Here is a 5230-nt window from a genome sequence, read left to right on the forward strand (position 1 = left end):
AGTGACTGGGGCTGGGCTCCGGGTGGCAGAGCCCAGGGACACTGGATCCAGGGATGATACCACTGGAGGCACTTGGAGTCTAAGCCACGAGCCCCAGGAGGGCCCTGAAGGGTGCAGGGCAAGGCCTGACCACCAGGGGCTGGGAGGCCACAGAGAGGGAGGGAGGCAAAGACTCGACAGGGGTGGGAGGAGAATGAAGGATGGGGGGCTGGCTGTCAGGTGCAGCTGAGCCGAGGAGGACAGGGCAAGGATTGACCACACCATCAGGAGAGTGAAGCAAAATCAACTCTGAGCTGCTGAGGTCAGCGGGGCTATGGGAGAGGAGATGCCCTCAAGAACTGCCACAGACAAGGCCACCTGGGGACACAGGGCAGGGAGGGGACAGCACCAGGGCACAACCCTGCCCCACAGCTGCATCAGGAGGCTGTGAACGCAGGAGAGCTGGCTGATCCTGGACCACGAGCCCTTTCTTGACCCTCTGAGGCCCAGAGGTCAGGCAGACCAAGAGGCCCCGATCTAGGTGGTGGGCTTCCTGTCCAGCCCCCACAGAGGCCCCCATGTGGGGCAGACGTCTCCCTGTGCCCTCTGCCCTGTGGCCGGGTGACCCCACAGGCAGGACTGAGGATGTCCAGTCTCAGAGTGGGGGGCCTGCCACCCCTCGCCCGCGATGCAGCCCCCAGGCCCAGCGTCCATCCTGAGGAGGGCCCAGGACAGAGGAGCACCGTGTCACCCACCGAGGCTGTCCAGAGGAGGCCCAGAGGGCAACACGGATGGGGGCCCCCAGAGATGCTCAGGCTGGCATCGCTGGCATCAGAGATGCTTGGCTGGACGGCACAGCCCGCTGCCTATCCAGCTGCCAATGGGGCCCAGATGCCCCACTGCCTCCCTCCCCCGCTCACCTATGCCTGTAACCCAAGGTCATGACTCTGATGGCATGTGGTGGACAAATCCCCCACCTGGACACACCCTGCAGCCTCCACATCCCTCCCTCCGATGGGTCATGGGGGGCCTCCTTGCTTCACCTCTAAGGGGAACACTCCCTTTCCACCCCGCCGCCTAAACCTCGGACGTCGTCACCCGGAAGTCTGGGAGTCACGTCCACGGTCCCTGCACTTACAGATGGTGGGGCCCAGGGCACCCCATCCAGTTGGGGTTCCAGCTCCCTGAATCAAGGCAGGCAGAGTGGGCTGAGGTGGGAGGCTCAGGGCCCTTCACTGAACCCCCCAGTTCAGACTAGGGCTGGGGAGCAGAAGGGGACAAAGCAAGGGGACACTGCGGCAGTGATGGCCCCAGCCCCAGGGACCGGAGGAAGGAACCATGTTTGACACATGGGGCCTGGCCCGGGGCCCCTAGAGAGCAGGGTCTGTGGCTCCGACCTACTCACAAAGAGGACTCAAGGGAAGGCTGGGAGAGGATTAGGGCCCCACACCCAGAGGGCCCGGAGGTTACCTCCAGGCTGCCTGGCCAGAGGACCCCTGCCCACCCTGCCCTGTAGGCCTGCTCCACGGCAGGGACCATCGTGCAGGGCTCCGCCTCCAGCAGCGTGGCCGTGGCTCCTGCTTCTGTGCTCAGCACGTGCTCTGGGAACTCGGGGAGGTGGACGGACCACACCCTCTTTGCCAGCCCAGACAGGGGGCTCGGGGCCAGGACCTCGGCCTGCTGACAAGCCTCCTGCCAGTGTCCACGGAGCAGGCCCTCCGGGCCTGAGTCAGGAGCATCTCCAGACCCGAGGGCAAGGGTATTTTCACCCAAGCACCCCCGCCGCCAGTTCTCTGCTTCTGAGGCCAGCCCTGCTGCCCGTCCACCTCAGACCCTCTGCAACCCATTTCCCTTGCCGGCCCACGGGCCCACGGCCACAGAACCCAGAAGGTGGCTCTGGGCACCGCACATTCCGCCCAGAAACGGAGGGACACGGCCTGACTGGGCCACTGCTCCAAAGAACACCTATATGCACAGCCACGGACCAGAGCCAGCAGGGAGGGGAGCCCGGAAACAGACTACCCAGATAGTTCCTTCTTAATGCACCCCTGCAGAGGAGCTATTCCAGAAACTTCGCCCTGACTCTGGCTGTCCCCCCAGGGCAGGCGTCAGGGTAAGCCCAATGCTCGCTGGAGGCCTCCCCCGAGGGCCATGGTCAGTGCAAGCCTGCCAGGGAGGTCCAGCCAGCATGTTCCTCCTCACCGCCCCGGGAGACAGGCTGTGTCCCCACCACCCACGTGGGCTTTGGGGCCTGAACCTTTGGCAGGACAAGACCCAGCCTGCTCTCCCCAGACCCCTGAGGTCCAAAGGACCTCAAAGCCTAGGATGGCTTGGCAGCAGCAGGGCTGGTGAGACTGGCCAAGTAGATCCCCTGTCCCTCTGGGGGTCAGGGAGGAGACGGGGGCTGGACCTGGAACTGCGTCCAGGGTAAGCACTGTCTCGTCAGAGGGTTGAGGTCAGAGGCCAGGCATATTGTGCAACAGCCTGTCACCTCCTCCTCTGCACAGGGTGAGCATCCTGACAGACACGTGGGGACCTGCGGGCCACATGGCCCCCAGACTCTTCATCTGAGCCCCTGGGGTCCACAGTCAGGAAGCCAGCTCTCCCCGAGGAGGGCTCTGCTCCCAGCAGGCCTGGGGAAGGCTGCCCAGGCCCCAGCCACGTCCCTGGGGTTGAGGGGCAGGCAGCCCCCTGGCTCCCCACCATTCTGACAAGCAGCTCCCTGGGTGGAGACCCCCAGGCCCACTCCCTCCCTCCCTCACCCAGCAGCTCAGGCCCTTCCTGCCGCTCCCTGGGGCCCCTCCAAACGGGGGCCCTTGGTGGCCATCAGCCATGAGCAGTGAGAGGTCCTGGTCCCTCTTGAATAACCACTTCTCTCGTTGCACCAGTGTAGAGGTTTTGAGGTGAAAAGCACAAGCTTTTCCTAATCCAAATACAAAAGCCACCCCTCACCACCCCAGGCATGCTGGGAGATTATCCTTGGCAGGAGCCCCACCTGCTGTGGCCCCGTCCCAGGAGGAGCCGTCCTGTCTGCAGACAGGCTTTGTGCTGCTGACACTCCCGACAGCCCGGCCTCCTGCCTCTTTTCACATAACGTTTAGTGTGACCACATCGCCACGCGGGGCAGGACAGCGTGGAACCCACCGTGCCCTGCTGTGCACCCCACCGGTCTTCACGGTGGCCGGTGGCCGCCGGAGAGGTTGCTACCCGCAGGCGTTAAGGCACGTGACCGGCTCCCCTGGGGGCTGGGGTCCTGTCCAGACAGCACAGGTCCTTGTCACCTTGAGACACATGTCATCCACCCAGGCGGGACAGGGCTTCGTCACGCCCCTGCTGGGTGTGCGAAGATTCAGGAACCCGTCTGGTGGAGCACACATTTACCACCATAAACATGGGTTTGCACCAGCAAGCCCCCTGTCCCACGTCCCGCTTTGCAGGCTGTGTTGTGTTCCGCGGACTCTAAGACACCATCAGCCTTAAGACAACACAGAGGAAAGCTGGAGGGGGCGTCCGTGAGACACGCCAGCCCCTACTGTCAGACAGTCGAGAGGTGAACAGCATTGAGTGTCCCGTACCTGCTCTCTGAGCTCCCGGAGCGGGTGCCTGGCGGCCGGCGGGCACCAGGCCTCATGCTCGTCGTGCCCACCGCCACTGGGTAACACGGGCAGGAAATGCCTAGCACAGGCCTCTCTCCCGCAGCCCGGTCCCTGCCACCTCCCCGACCCAGGCTGCCAGGCAAAGCAGCCCCAGCCTCCAGCCCAGAAACAGGGAGAAACGTGCCAGCTGCACACCTGGCTGCAGAGGGTCGGAGGCTGAGCCCAAGAACTGTGAGACCATGACCTGAGCAGGTCTACCAGCTGACCCCGGACGGGTGGGGACAGAGCAGGGACAGAGCAGGGCCAGCTCCGTCAGGCCATCAAGCACCCATGGGATCTGTCCTGTGCGGTGGAAGCCTCGGCTGCCCGTGGGCACCCAGCCAGGGGCATGGGACGGTGGCCACGGCCACAGGGTCAGGGCTGGCTCTTGGGGCTGGCAGGGCAGGAGGGGTAACTCGACAGTTGGAGTGGCCCAGGGCGCCAGGCCCGGTCAGGCACCAGAACCCAGGCAAGGCCACCGGTGTGGAAAGGAACTCTCGTCTTAAATCCTGGCAGGTGGGGCGCCTGGGGGGCTCAGTCAGTTAAATGTCTGACCCCTGGTTTCGGTTCAGGTCATGGTCTCATGGTTCGTGGGTTCAAGCCCCACATAGGCTCTAAACTGAGAGTGGGGAGCCTGCCTGGGATTCTAGAACTCCCTCTCTCTCTGCCTCTCCCCTGCTTTCTCAAAAATAAACTTAAATAAAAAATAAATACATAAGCCAATCAATCCTGGCAGAGAGCAGGCGGGAGCAGTTGGGGACAGAGGAGGTGGGCCACCCACCAGGAGGTGGGTGCCTGTGTATGTGTGTGCCCACATGTATGCATGTGCGCACCGTGTGTGCAGAGGCCTGTCTGTGGATTGTGAATTGTGCAGGGCGGGCCCCACGAGTGAACCACGGGGCCAAAGGTGCACCACTTCCCATTCTGACATCTGAGGGCCGGCTCATCCTCAGGGACAGGGAGGTTCCTCCTGCCACCTGCTCCCTATGACCCCCAGTCATTGGGCCACTTCTCAAAGCCCCACCCCTACACTAGCAGAAAACACCTAAAATCTTAAGCCTTTTCATATTTCGTGCATTATTTTTTTAATTTTTTTTAAGTGTTTTTATTTACTTTTGAGACAGAGAGAGAGCATGAACAGGGGAGGAGCAGAGAGAGAGGGAGACACAGAATCTGAAGCAGGCTCCAGGCTCTGAGCTGTCAGCACAGAGCCCGACACGGGGCTCGAACTCATGGACTGTGAGATCATGACCTGAGTCGAAGTCGGACACCCAACCGACTGAGCCACCCAGGCGCCCCTTTCGTGCATTATTTTAATTCTCACAGTGAACCCTCTTAGTCATACGACTATCCCTGAAAGTCATTTTGGAGCCACAAAGCCCTCACTGTATGTCACTAACATGAACTGATTACTTAGGAAACCCACGTGAGGCCAAACCCATGGGCCCAGGAGGCGGGGTTTTAGGTTACTCGGAGCGATGAGGACAGGGGAAGGGGTCAGGCCTGGGGTCACTCTGTCGGCCCTCATGTTCCAGCACTTAGGGAACAGGGCACACAGAGGCACCTCACCGCAGCCTTTATGAGATTATTTTCCAGTAAAAGAAACAAGGAGAGTG

The sequence above is a fragment of the Panthera onca genome, chromosome C1, assembly GCF_046562875.1.
Source record: "Panthera onca isolate mPanOnc1 chromosome C1, mPanOnc1 haplotype 2, whole genome shotgun sequence".
Taxonomy (NCBI): domain Eukaryota; kingdom Metazoa; phylum Chordata; class Mammalia; order Carnivora; family Felidae; genus Panthera; species Panthera onca.